The sequence below is a fragment of the Capricornis sumatraensis genome, chromosome 9 (genome assembly GCF_032405125.1).
Source record: "Capricornis sumatraensis isolate serow.1 chromosome 9, serow.2, whole genome shotgun sequence".
Lineage (NCBI taxonomy): Eukaryota > Metazoa > Chordata > Mammalia > Artiodactyla > Bovidae > Capricornis > Capricornis sumatraensis.
The window spans coordinates 94972746-94992906 of record NC_091077.1 but is presented as its reverse complement, the minus strand read 5'-3'; the positions used below and the strand labels follow the sequence as shown (position 1 = coordinate 94992906).

The following is a 20161-nucleotide window of genomic DNA, read 5'->3' as shown; positions in this document are numbered from 1 at the left end:
CACTGAAGAATTGATGCTTTCACACTGTGGTGGTGGAAAAGACTCAAGAGTCCCTTAGACTGCAACGAGATCAAACCAGTCAATCCTAAAGGAAATAAATCCTGACTATTCACTGGAAGGATTGATGCTAAAGCTGAAGCTCCAATATTTAGGCCACCTGATGTGAAGAGCTGACTCACTGAAAAAGACCCTGATGCTGGGAAAGATTGAGGGCAGGAGGAGAAGGGGGCAACAGAGGATGAGATGGTTGGATGGCATCACTGACTCAATGGACATGAGTCTGAGCAGACTCCAGGAGATAGTGAAGGACAGGGAAGCCTGGCGTGCTGCAGTTCATGGGGCCACAAAGAGCTGGACATGACTGAGCTACTAAACAACAGCAATCATCTGACCCATAGCTTTCTTATGAGCTCCAAATCTGAATACAGAACCACCTGTCTGATGTTCAAATTAGATACTGCAGAGTCACCTGAAACCTAATATGCCCAGAACTGAACTTATCTCTCCGTTCCTGCAGGATGTCACTGCAAGTGAACAGTGCTGGCATCAACTCAGGTGCTCGAGCCTGAAATATGCAGTCTTTAAAATCTCTCATTTCTTTATCCACCATATCCAAAGCAACTATCAAGTTTTGCCAATTCTATCTCCTACCCCCTAAGGTCAAACTGCATCTTTCTGAGTCAGATCATCAGAACAGCCACATGGTGGCAGCCTCTACGACGGCCCCCAGAGACGTCCCCCCACTGCTATTCACACTGTGATATGGCCCTCTCACCCTCCACCTCTAATAGAACACAGTGAACACGATGGGATGTGACTGCTGAGAGGGTGACAAGATTACTCGAGCTTTCATTTCCTTCTCATTCTCTCACTTGCTGGTTCTGAAGGAATCCAGCTGCTGCCATGCTGAGAGCCGCCCTGTTGAGACCCGGATGGCATAGAACCAAACAGAAGCCTCCAACAACAACTATCACACAAGGACCAGAAGTCCCCAGTCCAGTAGTCCCAGAGGAACTGATTCTGGTCGACGGCCACATGAGTGAGCATGGATGTGGCCCTCCCTCCCGTGGGCCTGAGACGTGGCATTGTCCTGGCAGACACCTAGGCTGTAGCCCTGTGAGGTCTCAACCAGTGTCTCTAGGCAAGCCAGGCCAGGGTCCCAAATCATGAACGATGAGGGTGTTTGCTGTAAGCTGCTAAGCTTTGGAGGGATTTATGATGTGGTAAGAGTAACTCAGTTGGTAAAGAATCTGTCTGCAATGCAGGAGACCCTGGTTGGATTCCTTGGTCGGGAAGAGCCCCTGGAGAAGGGATAGGCTACCCACTCCAGTCTTCTTGGGCTTCCCTTGTGGCTCAGCTGGTAAAGTATCCACCTGCAATGCAGGAGATCTGGGTTCAATGCCTGGGTTGGGAAGATCCCCTGGAGAAGGGAAAGGCTACCCACTCCAGTATTCTGGCCTGGAGAATTCCATGGACTGTATAGTCCATGGGGTTGCAAAGAGTCTGACATGACTGAGCGACTTTCACTTTCAACAGGTTGAACAGTCATCTTACTGGTGTCCACCTGTGCGTTTATCGTTACCTTCTCTAATCGATCTCCCCACTGAAGCCAAAGTCTCACTTTACAAGTGAAAACTACAATTGTGTTGCTTTCTTTATAAACCCTCAAATTGCCTATTGCTGTTGGGATTAAGGCCAAAAATCTTTACTCTGCTCTTTGAGGCCCCTGTGATCTGGTTCTAGCTGGCTTTTTTTTTGGTCTCATTTCACATCCCTTTTCCCATCTGCTCACCCTGATCCACCCCTCAGGCCTTCTTCCAGATTGTTGGGGTTGTTGCTGTTTTGTCTTTAACAGGCAACGTTTCTTCCTCCCTTCTGTACGGTGTTCCCTCCATCTGAAACACGCACCCCTATTCTTCGCCTGCCCACTGGCACCCTGCTCTCAGATCGCCTCAGACGTCGCCTCCCCCAGAAGGCTTTACTGATTCCATCTCAGGCTAAGTCGAGCGTTGCCCGTGACACATTCCTTTAATACATCACACCAACATGACAAGGGACATTTGTCATTATTTGTTCTGTCTGCCTCTCCTGCCAAACTGCAAACGCCCTGAGGGCAGAGAAGATAACTCCGTCGTTCACATCCTCATCACCAGGGCTCACACAGGGTTCGGTACATGACAACAACCTCATAAATCAATTATTCGTGAAGGGAAGCAATGGACACACGAATTGAGAAAAATATATCATCTTACAGCATGACAAAATATGGTCGATTATTTCAAACCACTTTAAACACGAGGAAGCACAGCAAAAAGCATCCCGAGCTTTACGTGCCAAATGTCTGAGGTTGGCTGTTCATGCGAAAGCCTTTACAACCTGTGATGTGAAAGCAGTGCAGACCAATCAGATTTCAGACATTCAAGCGTATATGTTTGTCCAACTGCTCTTTTTCTCCACAAATGTTTATTGAATGTCTGCTTTGTGATGGGAAATTTTCTAAGCTGAGAACAGAGACAGTAATGAAGTTTCTTGCCTGAGTAATTGGATGAATGGTGGTGTTGGTAACCAAGATGGGAAAAACTAGGGAGGAACAGGTTATGACAAAAGTAACAATTCTTTTAATGAACTAAAAGCATTATAAAAGCCTCAGTTCAGTTCAGTCTCTCAGTCGTGTCTGACTCTTTGCGACCCCATGAATCACAGCATGCCAGGCCTCCCTGTCCATCACCAACTCCTGGAGTTCACTCAGACTCGCATCCATTGAGTCGGTGATGCCATCCAGCCATCTCATCCTCTGTCGTCCCCTTCTCCTCCTGCCCCCAATCCCTCCCAGAATCAGGGTCTTTTCCAATGAGCCAACTCTTCCCATGAGGTGGCCAAAGTATTAGAGTTTCAACTTTAGCATCAGTCCTTCCAGTGAACACCCAGGACTGATCTCCTTTAGGATGGACTGTTTGGATCTCTTTGGAGTCCAAGGGACTCTCAAGAGTCTTTTCCAATACCACAGTTCAAAAGCATCAATTCTTCAGCTCTCAGCTTTCTTCACAGTCCAACTCTCACATCCATACATGACTACTGGAGAAACCATAGTCTTGACTAGATGGACCTTTGTTGGCAAAGTAATGTCTCTGCTTTTGAATATGCTATCTAGGTTGGTCATAATTTTTCTTCCAAGGAGTAAGCATCTTTTAATTTCATGGCTGCAGTCACCATCTGCAGTGATTTTGGAGCTCAAAAAATAAAGTCTGACACTGTTTCCACTGTTTCCCCATCTGTTTCCCATGAAGTGATGGGACCAGATGCCATGATCTTCATTTTCTGAATGTTGAGCTTTAAGCCAGCTTTTTTACTCTCCTCTTCCACTTTCATCAAGAGGCTTTTTAGTTCTTCGTCACTTTCTGCCATAAGGGTGGTGTCATCTGCATATCTGAGGTTATTGATATTTCTCCCGGCAATCTTGATTCCAGCTTGTGCTTCTTCCAGCCCAGCCTTTCTCATGATGTACTCTGCATAGAAGTTAAAGAAGCAGGGTGACAATATACAGCCTTGACATACACCTTTTCCTATTTGGAACCAGTCTGTTGTTCCATGTCCAGTTCTAACTGTTGCTTTCACTTTCACTACATGACTATTCACTTGTCAAAATTAAGAGAAATTTTCACCAAATGGAGTGAACTCTACTGCAATTTCTTTTTAAATTATGAGGAACATATAGCATGTCCCAAGACATACTGCAGCAAGCATTTACACTGAGTTAAAAATGGCAGTGAAAGGGCAGATCCAAAAGCAATGATCATCCAAGGAATAAGCCTGCCCAAAGAGACAAAACAGCTGTTCTCTGAAAACGATTAGGACAATGATGAAAGAAACTGAAGATAACATAAAGAGATGGAAGAATCTTCCACGTCCTTGGACTGGAAGAATCCATGTTGTTAAAATGACTATGCTACCCAAGGCAATCTATAGATTCAATGCAATGCCTATCAAATTATCAACTCTATTTTTCACATAACTAAAATATCTATGCAACCACAGAAGACCTCAAATAGTCAAACAATCTTGAAAAAGAACAGAGCTGGAGGAATCATAGTCCATGACTTCATAACGGATTACAAAGTTTGACTTGATTACCATATAGTAATCAAACAGTATGGTCCTGGCACACACACACACACACACACACACACAGACACAGATACATAGACCAATGGAACAGGATAGACAGCCTAGAAATAAACCCAGAACCTTGTGGTCAACTGATCTACAACAAAGGAGGCAAGAATATAAAGAGAGAAGAGAGACCGTCTTTTCAAAAAGTGGTGTTGGGAAAACTGGACACCACATGTAAAAGAAAGAATTAGAACACTCTAAAACTATACACGAAAATAAACTCAAATTGGATCAAAGACCTAAATGTAAAACTGGATACTATAAAACTCCTAGAGGAAAACATAGGCAAATACTCTTTAACATAAATTGCAGCAATATTTTTTGAATACATCTCCTAGAGTAATGGAAATAAAAACAAATGGGATCTAATTAAACTTAAAAGCTTTTGCATAAAGGAAACCATAAACAAAATTAAAGACAATCCGTGGAAGGGGAGAAAATATTTGCAAATGATGTGACCAAAATGGGATTAATTTCCAAAATATATAAATAGCTCATTCAGCTCAATATTAAAAAACAAACAACCCAGTCCTAAAAAATGAACAAAAGACCTAAATAGACATTTCTCCAAGAAGACATACAGATGCTCTTATATGTACATGAAAAGATGCTCAGATTGCTATTAAAGAAATGCAGATCAAAACTACAATGAGGTATCACTTCACCCCATCAGAATGGTCATCACCAAAAAGTCTACAAATAATAAATGTTAGAGGATATGGAGAAAAGGTAACCCTCCTACACCATTGGTGGGAATGTAAATTGGTGCGTCCACTGTGCACAACAGTCTGAAAGTTCTTTAAAAAACTGAAAATGGAGTTATCATATGATCCAGCAATCCCACTCCTGGGCATATACCTAGAAAAAAATGAAAACTCTAATTTGAAAAGATACATGCACCCTAACATTCATAGCAGCACTATTTATAAGAGCCAAGACAGGAAAGGTACCTAACTGTCCATCGACAGATGAATGGATAAAGAAGATGTGGGGTACACACCCACAAATACATGTGAAAGGCTCTCAGTCGTGTCTGACTCCTTGTGATTCGATGGACTGCAGCCTGCCAGGCTCCACTGTCCATGGAATTCTCTAGGCCAGAATACTGGAATGGGTAGCTGTTCCCTTCTCCAGGGGAACTTCCTGACCCAGGAATCGAACCAGTGTCTCCTGCATTGCAGGCGGATTCTTTACCAGCTGAGCTACCCGGGAAGCGGGCACACATGCACACACACACACACGCACACACAGAATGGAATATTGCATGTGCTGCTGCTACTTAGTCACTGCTGCCGCTGCTGCTGCTAAGTCGCTTCAGTCATGTCCGACTCTGTGTGACCCCATAGACGGCCTCCAGCCAGGCTCCCCTGTCCCTGGGACTCTCCAGGCAAGAACACTGGAGTGGGTTGCCATGTCCTTCTCCAATGCATGAGAGTGAAAAGTGAAAGTGAAGTCGCTCAGTCATGTCCAACTCTTCGCGACCCCATGGACTGCAGCCCACCAGGCTCCTCCGTCCATGGGATTTTCCAGGCGAGAGTACTGGAGTGGGGTGCCATTGCCTTCTCCATTACTTAGTCACTAACTTGTGTCAACTCTTTGCAACCCCTTCCTGCCAGGCTCCCCTGCTCATGGGATTTCCCAGGATTTCCTTAATATAAGAGTGGGCTGCATTTCTTCCTCCAGGGGATCTTCCTGACCCAGGGATTGAACTCAAGTCTTCTGCTTTGAAAGGTGGGTTCTTTACTACCAAGTTACCTGGGAAGTCCACAATGGAATATTACTCAGCCATAAAAAGAATGCAATAGCGCTATTTCACAGCAACAGGGAAGAACCTAGAGATTATTATACTAAGTGAAGGAACTGGAACAAATAGCATCTGGTATCACCTATAAGTGGAATCTTAAATAACGATACAAATGAACTTATCTGCAAAGCAGAAATAGACTTACAGACGTAGAAAACAAACTTATGGTTATCAAAGGGGAAAGGCCAAGAAGGATAAATTAGGAGTTTAACATTCTCAGATATACACTACTATATATAAAACATATAATCAGTAAGGGTCTATTGTATAGCATAAGGAACTCTACTTAATATCTAATAATAACCTGTAATGGAAAATAATCTGAAAAAGTAAATGTGCTGCTGCTGCTGCTAAGTTGCTTCAGTCGTGTCCGACCCTGTGCGACCCCATAGACGGCAGCCCACCAGGCTCCCCCGTCCCTGGGATTCTCCAGGCAAGAACACTGGAGTGGGTTGCCATTTCTACACACACATATATATAACTTAATTATTTTGCGGTACATTTGAAACACAGTGCTGTAAACCAACTGTACTTCAATTTTAAAAAAAGAGCCATGATCATGAAACCCAATGCTAAGTCAAAAGTCCCAAATAAACCCAGAATCAATATACAGTCTCACTCATCCCACAGCCCTTTTTCTTGGCAAATTGGCATCAATAAAATAGTGCAGTCTAGGAAATCATCCAAGACATTTATGAAGCAAGCACGGATTAAAGACTTCTCAGTTTAAGGACCTCTTTTAGGGAAAGGAAAATTAATATAAATCAAGAGGTGACTGAAGCTTTCTGAAACCATGGCAGGGGCGGGGGGGCAGTAATACTGGGAAGACTGCTGTTAGACACCATTTCCCTCAGCACTAGCAGACTGATTAAAAGGGAGCCGTCTACACTCTAAACTGGAAATGAAAGCGGTGTGCAAAAAGACAAATTACACCCTCGCACATCAAGCCCGTGAAAAGCAGCAGAACGGAAGGCAAACCCTCACCCCATTCATCTGTGTTGAAATGCTGACCTCTTGTGTCGAAGAGACGTTGCATCCTGTGATTCCACGCTTAACCACTTGATGTGGTTTTTCAGAGGTTTGTGTTAAGAGAAAAGGAAAGAACCAATACAAACAAACCTCAAATATAATCCAGCCTGAGAAACTGCGCTTGACACAGAAATTCTGCCTGCTCTGCCTCTCACTTCAGCGTGCCTGCCATCCACTTTCCAGGTATTAGTCACTTATTCCAGTCCCAAGGAAAAAACACTCAACAAAAGCAAATTAAGCCAGCATATCCCCACAAACCCCAACAAAAATAAATGAGGACATAAAGGAAAAGGAGACTATGTTTAATTTCTCATTAGATCATGGTCCAGTTGTCAGAATATTAATTCCGTCTACCTGATTCTCATTCATTCTAATCTGAATTCTCTTCATGGCATATGAACCACTGCTTGCTTTCATAGTTAATATAGGATTTCCTTCTCACGCCATTTGATTGATACTCATGTTTGGCCCTGGATGAATAATGAGATTAATACTCAAAAAAGCTAACCTATTAGCTAATGAGAAAAAAAATTCGTACTGGGAGAAATTTTCAACTGTTCCATATTGCTCATATATTCAACACATTTTAGCACTAACTATATACCAGGCTATACAAGAAGAGGCACTTCCCACGCGCCTCAAGGAGTAAAGAATCCACCTGCCAATGCAGGAGACATGGGTTCGATCCCTGGGTTGGGAGGAGCCCCTGGAGGAGGAAATGGTGACTGAACAACATTAGCTCTATCAAGTTCACAAGGGTAAATACAAAGTGATAATCCATGTAGGAGCTTTAATCCAAGTTCTTCAGCGATCAATTCATTCAGCACATATGTATTGAACCGGGGTTCATCCAGGTGCTGGGATGACTGATCAAACCTAAAGCATCATCACCTGTGCGCCACACCACTGTTTTCTGACCCATTGCTGCTGCTAAGTCACTTCAGTCGTGTCCGACTCTGTGCGACCCCATAGACGGCAGCCCACCAGGCTCCCCCGTCCCTGGGATTCTCCAGGCAAGAACACTGGAGTGGGTTGCCATTTCCTTCTCCAATGCATGAAAGTGAAAGGTGAAAGTGAAGTCGCTCAGTCATGTCTGACCCTCAGCGACCCCATGGACTGCAGCCTTCCAGGCTCCTCCATCCATGGGATTTTCCAGGCAAGAGTACTGGAGTGGGGTGCCATTGCCTTCTCCATCTGACCCACTAAGAAAAGTCATGTCTGCTGAGCTGTGCTGCGATGCCTGAAACAGTCATCTCGTGATGCGGACATTTATCCCATGTACTCTCAGGGATCTTGCAATTTTTTCTGCTTTCAACTGCAACACTTTTCAAGTTATGGTCATACTTGTGTGTCACAGTAGCAAAATGAAATCTGGTTTTATTCATATAGCCTCTTCATATAGGCTCTATGAAGCCCATGGTTGTTGCTTTAAAAGGAAATATGGAAAAGGGGGGAGCTGTTCTGTATTAACATCAGTATTTTGAAACTAAAGAATATTTTAACTCCCTCTAATCCAAAAAACGTAGGAAGGACCTGATTCAGAATTCAGAACTTTTAACTGAAAAGCTTCATTTCTTTTTAAATGAATAAACTGTCCTTACTTTCACATTTTTCCATGGATCAAGAATTCATTTTGGCCAGATGTCAGTTCTGTGAGGACCATTTAGAGAACGGCAATGTAAAACTGAGGTCTTCAATTTTTTTTTGCTTATGTATTCCCCTAAAGGAATTTTTTTTGAGAGTAACATTTTCACCATCATTTAAATGGCTGTGTTATAAATATTGCTATTTTAAGTTAAAAGTATCTTAATATCATAGCTTTTTAGAAGTACACACCTGCTATCATTCTTCTCATGACAAAATATTTGCTTCAGTACCAACCGTAGGACCCAGCGTCCTGTTCCCATGCTTTTCTTCATACACAACCACTTTTTGTTTAGGTACTCAGTCACAGGACCATCATTTTAAAAACATTTTAAGCCACAATGAAATCCACTCAGGCAGTACCAAAACACGTGCAAATAACTTGAACAACTAAGACCGGATTTGCACTATGACCGACAACGCCTGTGAAATACATGTCCGTTTCAGAAATGCAAAAATGAGGGAAATGCACACCTTAGGCTTGAGAAACACGGCGGCCTGACCTCAGTGCAAGGGAGGTGTGTGGGCAGCCAGGAGGGGAGAGCTGTTCTAGCCTGAGACAGAGAATTAGATTCAAACTCATTTATGAGACAGGCTGCCTCTCCACTTTGGAACTGGGATCCATGTCCACATAACCTCCAACAGGGGCCTGGGCTGAAGGCAGGTGGACACCGCGTCTCCTCTCCTCCGGACAGGGGTTCATCCCAGTGCGATCGCCAGACCTGCAGCCTCGGGCCTCTGGTGAGCATCTCACATCCCAGCACAGACCTGCTGAATCAGAAGATGTTGGGGTGGGCCCCGCATGCTGTTGGTTCAACAAGCCCTCCAGGTGATTTCCATGCAAGCAAAATTTGAGAACCACTGCCTCAAGAGAACTCCAAAGATAAAAAGGCAAAGGAAATTATCCTGCTTATTTCCTTTCTGTTATCCCATGGGTTTGTGATTTTATGTAAATATCCAGTCTCTTCTCAGATGTCCCCAGAGGAGTGAAGGAGGAAGGCTCTGTTCCTACTTGAGCCAAGATGTCCAGGGGGCACATCCCGAGGCCACCTTGGTGGCAACGGCAGCAGCAGTGAGAATCCCCAAGAGGAAGGAGACTTCTGGAGAACAAGAGCCATAGGTTCAATGTGATCTCACTTGGAGAGTTGTACACCACCGATGCTGGGAAAGATTGAAGGCGGGAGGAGAAGGGGATGACAGAGGATGAGATGGTTGGATGGCATCACCGACTCAATGGACATGAATTTGAGTAAACTCTAGGAGTTGGTGATGGACAGGGAGGCCTGGAGTGCTGTGGTCCATGGGGTCGCGAAGAGTCAGACACGACTGAGTGACTAAACTGAACTGAACTGAACCCCCAGTTGTTAAACATAGGGGTTTTAATAGGGTTTAATTCATTTTTACCGAGGTATTGTTTTCTAAGCTGAAAATGACTTGGGGCCAGGGGAAGGTATTGTTGTTCCGCCATCGCTCAGTCGTGTCCGACTTTGTGACCCAATGAACCACAGCACACCAGGCTTCCCTGCCCTTTCCTATTTCCCAGAGTTTGCTCAAACGCATGTCTGTTGAAGTCAGTGATGCCATCTAACCATCTCATTCTCTGCAGCCCCCTTCTCCTCCTGCCTTCAATCTTTCCCAGCATCAGGGTCTTTCCCAATGAGTCAGCTATTCCCACCAGGTGGCCAAAGTATTGGAGCTTCAGCATTAACACCACTCAAGCACATTGTGACAATGTTTTCCTATACTCTTCTCAGCTGTTCTATACTCTTCGTTACCTCTAAAGAAAGTCTCCATTTAGTGTCCTTAACTCTCTACATAAAAGAGAGACCAAAAGATAGAAATCCTTAGGCTCAAGTGCCTTGGTAGGCTCCTGTTTCTAGCTGGAACTCAATAATATTTTCTTGTTTTCACCATTCTTTCTTTTCATGGTTACCTTCTATCGTGGCAGGGAATTCTGGTGTTTCATCTGAAGTCATTATCTAAAAGTTCCACTTCAGGAAAGTTTATTTAAGTGAGAGATGCATCATTTTAAAGAACAACATTAAGAAAGTCGCAGTAGAGGTAGTCTGAGGATATGGTATGTAAATGGAACCACTATATTAAGGAAGACCGTGGGTTGTTATTCTGGCGCTTACACTAATGAGAACTCAGATTCAGCTCCTCTCCTCAAAGTGAAAGTTGTTATCCCTAATTCAACCTTCAGGCTGGCTTTCAGAAAAGCCATGTGGAGCTTAATCAACTGTTACAACAGTTGATTTAAACAAACAAACAAAACAAAAGGAGATTGTAACCAAAACTTTTAGGATAACATTCTTATGATAAAAATGTGAATTATGGTAACGAATCCTTTCCAATGACAAGGGGATGAGTAAGATACAAACTCTTCATTACTGGTGACAATTAAAATGCAAATAATTCCCACTGAGAATCATGATTATTTACATGCTATGAACAAAGTATCCTTTTGTATGTAATAGTTTAGGCAGTAGAGTTTAACAAAATACGATTTTATTAATCCTAGGGCTAGAATTTCTCTATTACACTGTTTTAATTTTTTCCATGTACATACATCGCAAGTACATTCACTAATGCTTCCCTCAGCATATGTGGTGATGTGGTGATGGTAACACTTAGATATAAATTAATGACTACTTAGTTAATTTCCATTATTCTGCATAAGGCTCAGCATATAGAGTTACAGCTGTAATATAAGTTAATTTCTAATCAGAAAATCATCATAGCATTTTCTTTGTAGAGCTTGGAACCAAATCTGATACGATTACTGGTTGGGAGGATATGAAAGCTTCCTGTAAAATAAAGTAAGTGATAAGAAAAGAGGACAGTCACATCCTCCTTGGAAGGGAGAATGCTTCCATGAGGGCAGAGCTTATGCAACCAGAACTCTCTTGGCAACCAAAGATGCTTTGACTGGATTCTACTCTTTGGCCATTTCTCCTTCTGGGATCCAATAGCCACCTGAGTAAATAAACACGCCATGAGTGTTACTGGGTTTCAGAGTCTATTTGGAGCCAACAGGCTGATTCAATCCTTACTGACAATCCACATTCAAGAGATTCAAAGCCAGGATCATTGAGTTACTAAGCCATTAAAAATTAACAGAAATAAAAATTGAACCAGACTGGTATAACTTGGAACAAAGATGAAAACCATGGTAACCACCAGGGGGAGGTGAGGGCAAAAGGAACCAGTGGTTTTTGGCATCAAGCTCCTTCCACACAGAGGCCTGAGTTGAAAGGGAACTGTTAGGACCCTCGAGATAAAAGTGGCCTCCTGCAGAATATGTTCCAGGTCCTGGGAGACAGCAGCACAAATTAGATAATATTGTGCCCTTATTTAACTGTTGTCATTATGTGTTGCAAAAAATAACCTTGGGGCAAACAGTAAAGATAATTCTTGGCTGAATCTCCTTCTTTCTCTTCATACTGACTGCTCACAAAGTCTCACCCTGTCATCTTCTCCATTCCACAGCCTGTTGTCATAAGGTCTTTCTGTAATGCTTTTCTGGTTGAAAGGCCATGAGTTCAAGCCAGACTTCAAGTGTCTGGGGGGATGAAGTTTAGGAGCCCACCACGCAGAGCTCAAGGCATCTGTCTCTTCCCACCTGCAGCCTCTCCCCCCGGTCTCCATCAGGAGCCTGGTGGCAGGAGGTTCCCCAAGGTCACCTGCTCCCTGCACTTACAAATCAACCACAGAAGAGTCATCCTGAGCAAGTCCCACCTCCTGTCTCCTCTGAAGAAAAGGACCATGGTGATTTCACGTGCACTGCACCAGTGTAACTATGTAATTTGCCCACTTGTCTGTGAATTCAGGGTCTATGTTAAGTGTCCTTGTCACTTCAAACTCTGGGGCTTTGCCCAGATATGGCTGTTTCTTGATGAAACAAATGTACCTCTTTGCTTTGAGGGGTTTTCCCCAGCTCTTTGTGTGGTTTTAACTTCACCACTTAACTCGTCCGCTCTTTCATTTCCCATTTACAGTGTGCAATGTCATGATAAAGAATGAGTGACAGCAATAACTTGAGTTTAAAATGGGCCCTCCTTCCAGGAGATTTAAAATAATTCATGAGGACTACCTGGCATCCTTCCCAAAGCCCTAGTGAGGAAGGTTTTGTTATTCATACTGCTTTTACATTTTGGTTCCATTTTACTGATACAAATACCAAGCACCAAGCTGTTGGAAAGATTTTTCTTGGGATCATTAAGCTATTATCCTCATTTGGCACTATGTTATCAAAAGCCTCTGATGGTGCTTTCCTGGTATATATTATTCACGTTACACAGCTAAAAGTGTTCTGCGTAGGTATCTGATAATAGGCAGAAACTTTAGAAATCACCACTAACACCAGAAACCTAATCCCTCATTCTTCAGGCAAGAATTAGGAGAGAAGCTTTGTTACTTTTTTGCTCAAGTAACAGTTTCTATTTCTGAGTAAAGTGCTTCGGAAACTCAGCAGAGAGAGTCCAGGCGGTCTCCACTGCCACACCACTCACATAACCAGAGCCAGGCTAGCACATGCATCAAGACAGAAGCACAGGTGGCCTTGCCAAGGTCCAAAGGTCTGCGCAAAAACACCAGAAGCCAAGTCTCCAGAGCACAAACAACCAGGCAGAAGGTCTCCCAGGAACAGGATGTTCTGCTGCGCTTCCCAATACCCTGGCCTCTGGGCAGGGCATCCGCTTCCTGCTCACCACACACCCCCTCTGCCAGGAAAAGCAATAGGATCTCCCTCCGAAGAGCTACGAAACCATCCACCAAACCACAGTCCTGACACTGAAGATGCAGTCTCTTTAGACTGGAACTCATGGGATTGCCCTGGTGGTCTGGTGGTTAAGACTCTCCCCTTCCAAAGCGGGGAGCATGGGTTTGATCTGTGACTGGAAATCTAAGATTCCACATGCTGCACACGTGAAGTGGCTCTGCCCCACCACCACCAGAAATACAGACTGAATCACAGAGAAGTGTGTTTTTGTGGGAGAAGTGATACAAATAACTTTTCCTCCTCCAGACTTAGCATTCCATATTATCCAGTGAGAGTTGGACTGTGAAGAAAGCTGAGCGCCGAAGAATTGATGCTTTTGAACTGTGGTGTTGGAGAAGACTCTTGAGAGTCCCTTGGACTGCAAGGAGATCCAACCAGTCCATCCTAAAGGAGATCTTTGGTGTTCTTTGGAAAGACTGATGTTGAAGCTGAAACTCCAGTACTTAGGCCACCTGATGCGAAGAGCTGACTCATTGGAAAAGACCTTGATGCTGGGAGGGATTGGGGGCAGGAGGAGAAGGGGATGACAGAGGATGAGATGACTGGATGGCATCACTGACTCGATGGACATGAGTCTGAGTGAACTCCAAGAGTTGGTGATGGACAGGGAGGCCTGGCGAGCTGCAGTTCATGGGGTCGCAAAGAGTCAGACACGACTGAGTGACTGAACTGAACCAAAATATACTGTTAGGTCTTACAAGCTACCTATACTGTGACCTCACTCCACCAAACTTAAAGTTCTATTAATAGGGTAAATCAGCATTACGAAGAAAAAACAAAGGAAAGAGGAGAATAATAAGTCGCGCAAAACATGATAAGGGTGGAGGAAATAGCCTACGGTGATTGTCAGAAATCAGAGAGTGATGGAACAGCAAGCAAAGGGTCTTACCTTCACAGGATTTGGAACCAAACTTTGAAATGCATTTGAAATATGAAAGCAGGATAAAATTCAGTTCTTGCATTTTGGTTTCTCTTTCTTTGTTTTGGTGTTTTCAGCCTGACAGGTGGAGGATGACACTGAGAATTTCTTAACGACCATGGTCTAGCCAACAGTTGTGCCATGATTTTCTGGAAGGAAAATATAGACGCCATTAGTCAAGTCTATTCACTCTCTTCATTTCTCAGTCCAAGACCTACTTCCCAGTTGTGCCTCCAGCAAGGAATTCTGAGTGGAGTAGGTCAAGGCCCCCAAAAGATTTTTAAATGGTTCCTTAGCTATGAAATATAAAGAGATAATTTTAAGTAAGAGCGCCTTGTATGTGTTCAAAATGTTTGGGATACTCTCTTAGGTACCTCTCTCCGATACTGTCCACAGGACGTCAGCAGTTTACAGAGAGTAAAACTGATGAAGGGAGGGAAAATGATGGGCTTGATGTGAGAAATCATGTCCAAAGACACCAAGACATGTAACTGAGAAGATTCCATCCACTCAGTCCGCCGTACCGGTCTCCTGGCACAGCAGGCCAGCTTTGACCTTGGCAGCATCTCCCACCTAAAGAGGCAGATGCCAAAGGGAGCATGGGCATCACACAGCACAGAAGCAGGACTGTAGGCACAGCATACAGATGCGGCTCCCCACAACACAGAAGATTCACCTGGCGCCCACCCCTAGGGGATTCACAAGAACACAGACCTCTTGTCTCCCAGCTACTGTGTGCTGGGCTTTGTGGCCTCTTCTTCCCAATCTGACTATGAACACAAATGGTGTCTTAATCATTTTTCCCTTTCTCGGGGAAACTTCAAAGAAATTCTCAGGAGTCCACTGCCATTGTAAGGTAATAAATATAATTTTAACCCATCTTCAATCGTCATTACACAGATATAGAGAAATCACAGTTGGTTCAGTCATTAAATGAAAGACTTCCTTTTTCTTCTTTTGGTTGAAAACAGAGGAGGGAAGATCAGGCTAAAGGTAGTTTACACCAGAGCTTACTGACAAATTAAAGTGTGTGTGTGTGTGTGTGTGTGTGTGTGTGTGGTTGTGTGATTAACTTCTGTTTTCATATTGTAATGGACTCTTGGAAACCTCAGAGTAAGTTTTAATTTGTTTTAGCTCAGTTTTATTTTCAGGGTTAGGGTTAAACTCCTCCATTTAAATTGAAACCTTGAATGTCTTCCAGATTCTTTTCAAATATTTTTCATTTAACTGTCTAGAGATCAAATGTAAATATATAACCTCTGCAAAGCAGCTCTTAGCCTAGTGCCTTATATATACTTAGTGTATAACAAGTACTTATTGGTAAGTCTGTTCCTAGTTTTTTTGCCAAAATATAATTTCAGATAATTCAGTTTTCTGGATGAGGTCTTGCCCTCCTTGTTTAACAGGTCAGAGATCTAAGTTCAGAGGCTTTAGTGGAACAACTTGAACTGGAACTTGAGTTCTCTAACTCCAAATTGAGTGCCCCTGGAGGCACACCCTGTGCTTTATCCCCAAACCCTATTATGGAAGCACATAAAGATTCTGTGAATCAAAATGATGCAACTGGGGAAAGCACATTTTGGACAAACAGCAGTAATAGTACAAGGTCTTGCTATGAAGTCCCTTCACAGGGGAAACTGTAGAATGTGTTCGTTGTGTGGGTATCTGCTCTGTCTCTGAAAGCCACCTCTAGAGGGCAGCACACTCTTCATAACAAACAAGAGTCTCCTCAGTTTGGAAGAACAGCCTGGCGTGAAAACCGAGCCGGGACTGAAATACTTATTAGCAGCTTTAAATGAGTAGAATCCACAAATCTAGCAAGCCCGGTATACTTTTTGTCTGTGTGGGGGAGAAAGGGGGCTGAAATGAGAATGTAACTGTGAGTCTTTTCTCTTTCCTCCCTCCCCAAGCACAGAGCCTCTAATATTTAATAGCAGATGAACTTGAAACTTCCCTTATAATACCAGCCTGACACTTAATTTTAAAAGCAGAAGCAAAGAACAGAGGGAAAATGAGATGTGTACAAGGAACCACCGCCGGTTGGCTGCTGCTGGAATCCAAGTGGAAGGAGCCAAGGCCTGAGAATTAGGCAAGAGACGGCCACAGAGGGCCATGTGTGCCCGGAAAGGAAGCTGAACTTGCTCGTATAGATTCCAGGAAGCAGAGAGGGACGGGGTCAGACTTGTGTTTCACGTGGATCACTGAGGTAGCTCTGAACTGAGCAGAATTGAGGGCAGCAAGTCTAGAAACCAGGAAGCCAGTTGAGGTGACTGTGCCAATCCAGGAAGAGAGGGCACATTTGATAACAGGAGCACTGGCAGATGGGAGGATGGATTTTAAGGGATCAAGGGAGGGGAAACCAGCAGAATGTAATGATCAGTTAGATGAAGAGGGTAAGAAAGACAGAAGCGTTAAGGCTATTATTTTATAACCTGGATCACCAGGTAAAGAGGTGGTGACATAACAGAGAGAGACTGAGTTTGGAGGGATGTGCTGCTTGGTTTTTGAAAACTCCAATCTGAAAAGTCTGATGAATCCCCAGGGAAGGTACCTGACAGGTAATGGAATTGGTGAGTCTGAAGCCTGGGGAAGGAATCTGAGTAGGAGATCGAATTAGAGAGTCATTAGCATACAGGTGGTAGTTGAACTCCAGAGAGGAGATAAATTCGCCCAAGAAGAGTAGCTGTAATGAGAAGCAGTGAGCTGGAAACAGACACCTAGGGAATATATGCATGTGAGTGGTGGGTGCAGAGAGAGGAGCCTGTGGTTAAGAAGAAACAGAAATGAGTGAGACAAACTGGGAAAGATGCTGTTACCTTGGGGGAGCAGCAGTGTGCACAATCCGCATTGCCAAATGCCCCAGAAACAAAGACTGGAAAACGCCCATTGGAGTTTGTCATTAGAAGAGCACCGGGGGCCTTAACAAGGGCACAAGCCAGGCTGCAGGGGGTGCAGAGTGAATGAATGGCACCTCGAGTGGTCACACTGAGGACATGTTCCTCTCCTAAGAAGTTTGGATAAGGGGGAAGGGGACATGGGATATTTTCAGGGAACATGAGGTCACAGATGATTTTCTTTTTAATGAATGGCAGGGAAACGAATAAGCTTACCGTCTGAAGGGAACACACACCTGCAAGAGGCAAAGATGGCGTTTCAAGGAGGAGAATGGCTTTGGAGCCTGATCCTGGCAAGTCTAACTGGCTAGGCCAAGAACGAAAGGGGGCACCACCTCTTAGGAAACTGAGGAAGAGTCTGAGAGCTGTCAGTGAAGCTCCACATCCGGGTGTGGGGGAGGCGAGAGACTGAGGGAATTCATGCCCTGCTGCTCTGTGGCAGGAAAACCCATTGAGATATCACATTCGATATTGCTCACATTACTGTAGTAATCTCTAGTGAATGAACGAGTCAGCCTTTGTTGTGTTTCCTGGTCCCGCCTCGAAGAACTGGGATGACTTTTGTGCTTCTGGGGCTGCAAGTGAGTCTCTGGGATACCAGGATGGCAACTCCCTCCCAGCCTTTCCTTTCAAGTGTTTATTTAATTCAGTTCAGTTCAGTCTCTCAGTCGTGTCCAACTCTTTGCAACCCCACAGACTGCAGCACACCAGGCCTCTCTGTCCATCACCAACTCCCGGAGTTTACTCAAACTCATGTCCATTGATTCAGTGATGCCATCCAACCATCTCATCCTCTTTTGTCCTCTTCTCCTCCTGCCTTCGATCCTTCCCAGCATCAGGGTCTTTCCCAATGAGTCAGTTCTTCGCATCAAGTGGTCAAAGTATTGGAGTTTCAGCTTCAACATCAGTCCTTCCAATGAACACCCAGGACTGATCTCCTCTAGGATGGACCGGTTGGATCTCCTTGCAGTCCAAGGGACTCTCAAGAGTCTTCTCCAACATCACAGTTGGAAAGCATCAATTCTTCAGTCTTCAGCTTTCTTTATAGTCCAACTCTCACATCCATACATGACTACTGGAAAAAACATATTGGGCTTCTCCAAATGGCCATTAGGAGTAAAGAACCCTGCTGTGTGCCTGGGTTCACAGCTGAGGTGAGAGGAGGCAGAATTGGTGTACTGCAGTTGAAGAAGGTGTGTGTGAGACCCTGGGGGTGACTTCCCTGGAATGAAGAAAGGGGCCAGACGAGGTAGCAAGACGTTCAAGAGGCTGAAAGCCATGCAGTTCCCTGAAGCAGTTCCTTGAAGACGGCAGGCTCTCTAGAGAAGTGGCGGAAAGCTGTGAGTGGTGCTGAGTTCCCCAGCTACAAGAACCTGGCCACCTTGCCTGCATTGGGCAGGGTTAGAGTCGGGGAGTAGGCATGGAGAATGGAGCCTCCAGCCTTACCAGGGACCATTCTGTCCAGATAATAAGTGACCCTGATAAGCTGGAGGGGGAAGATCCCTCTCTGATTTTTCTGGGCTGAGCCATCCTCCAGGGAGGCCTGACTATCCCTAAAGAGAAGGTGCTCCATTAATGACTCCTACTGAGCATCACCACTCTTGAGGGACAATTTGGAGCTTGAATTTTTTTTTTTTTAAAGTGCAATATGACCATTCTTGCACCTGAGCATCATGGAGAAACTTCATCCCCAACACATCGCTATTTTCTTGATAAAGAAGACAGAAAGTTTGCTCAAAGTGAGGAGAACATGGAATACATGTTGAATGAAGGGTCTGAGTCACATAAAATCAGTTCAAAGAGTGCTGATATTGGAAGAGATCTGCTGAACTCAGTCTAGGTTCTGCTGCGTCTCTTGCAGACGTAATATTTTACCAATGAAAATAGAGTTCAGAGAGGCTAAGGATTCTATCTAAGGCCACCCAGCATCACAGCGCTCCAGCGGTTTCGTCTCATCCATTCTATCCTCAGGGAAGCTGCCCCTTCCAGCACCCACCTCCAGGCACCAGCAGGCTGCGTGCACCCCTTCGCCCACCATGGTCCCCCTGCACGAAGCTGCCCTGACCTCAAGGTTCACCACGCAAAGTGACACCAGCTTGGGCTGTCCAGCTGCCTTCCCACAGCTGCCCTCCAGCCGCAGGACAAAGGCATCTCAGCTTTGGACCTGGTTTCTGGCCCCACCTGACAGCCCTGGCCAGCCCCTGCCAGTCTCGCCTGCGTGCTGTACAGAGGGAGCAAGGCGACCGCCGCATCGCCAGGCTGAGTCCTCGGCCTCCCGTGGCTTTCACTTCACACCAGAGGCAATGGAGGCCTCTGAGCAGCGCCAGGACTTGCCCACACACCTAGGGAGCCTTAAATCAACAGGAAAAGCCTGCTCATTCTGGCTTTTCTCTTTCCAAGCTTCTTTTCCAAAAACACAGCTCCTCAACGGACTGTGCAGAGGACAGCAGTAGCCGCCCCAGGTTAAATTCCCCACTGAGAACACACTGTCCAGGTCACCCTAACTCAAGCCCACGCTGAGTCCTGGGAGAGCTCACAGGGCCAGAGGAGCCTCCAGTTAACTGGGTCGCGCTCCACGCTGAGAGGACCGGGGAAAGCGGTACTCTGAGCTCAGCTGCTGCGACATGAATGGAAGCAAGGAACGGCAAGGAAAGAAGCTAGAAAAAGACTAGGGCTTCCCCCAATAAAACTGGCACCCCAACCGCCGGGTCCTTCGGGAGTGAAAGGCCAAACAACAAGAACTAAAGCGGAAGTCTACACTGTGAGTGCTGGTGGCCAAAAGGAAGCCCAGCGGCTGAAGCTCAAGGCACAGATGGGGCCCAAACCTGGAGAAGGAACTAGGTGGAAGGGAGAAAGGCTGGGCAGGACTGGCAGGGACCCAAGTCAGTTTGCTGTGTGAGGCAAGACAGCTTTTTTTTTTT

General features: G+C 44.9%; 1 pseudogene; it reads right to left on the bottom strand.

Moving 5' to 3' along the window:
• Positions 1-19278, bottom strand: part of LOC138086354 (ethanolaminephosphotransferase 1-like) — a 36032-nt pseudogene extending 16754 nt beyond the window's left edge.
• Between the last annotated feature and the right edge of the window lie 883 nt (positions 19279-20161).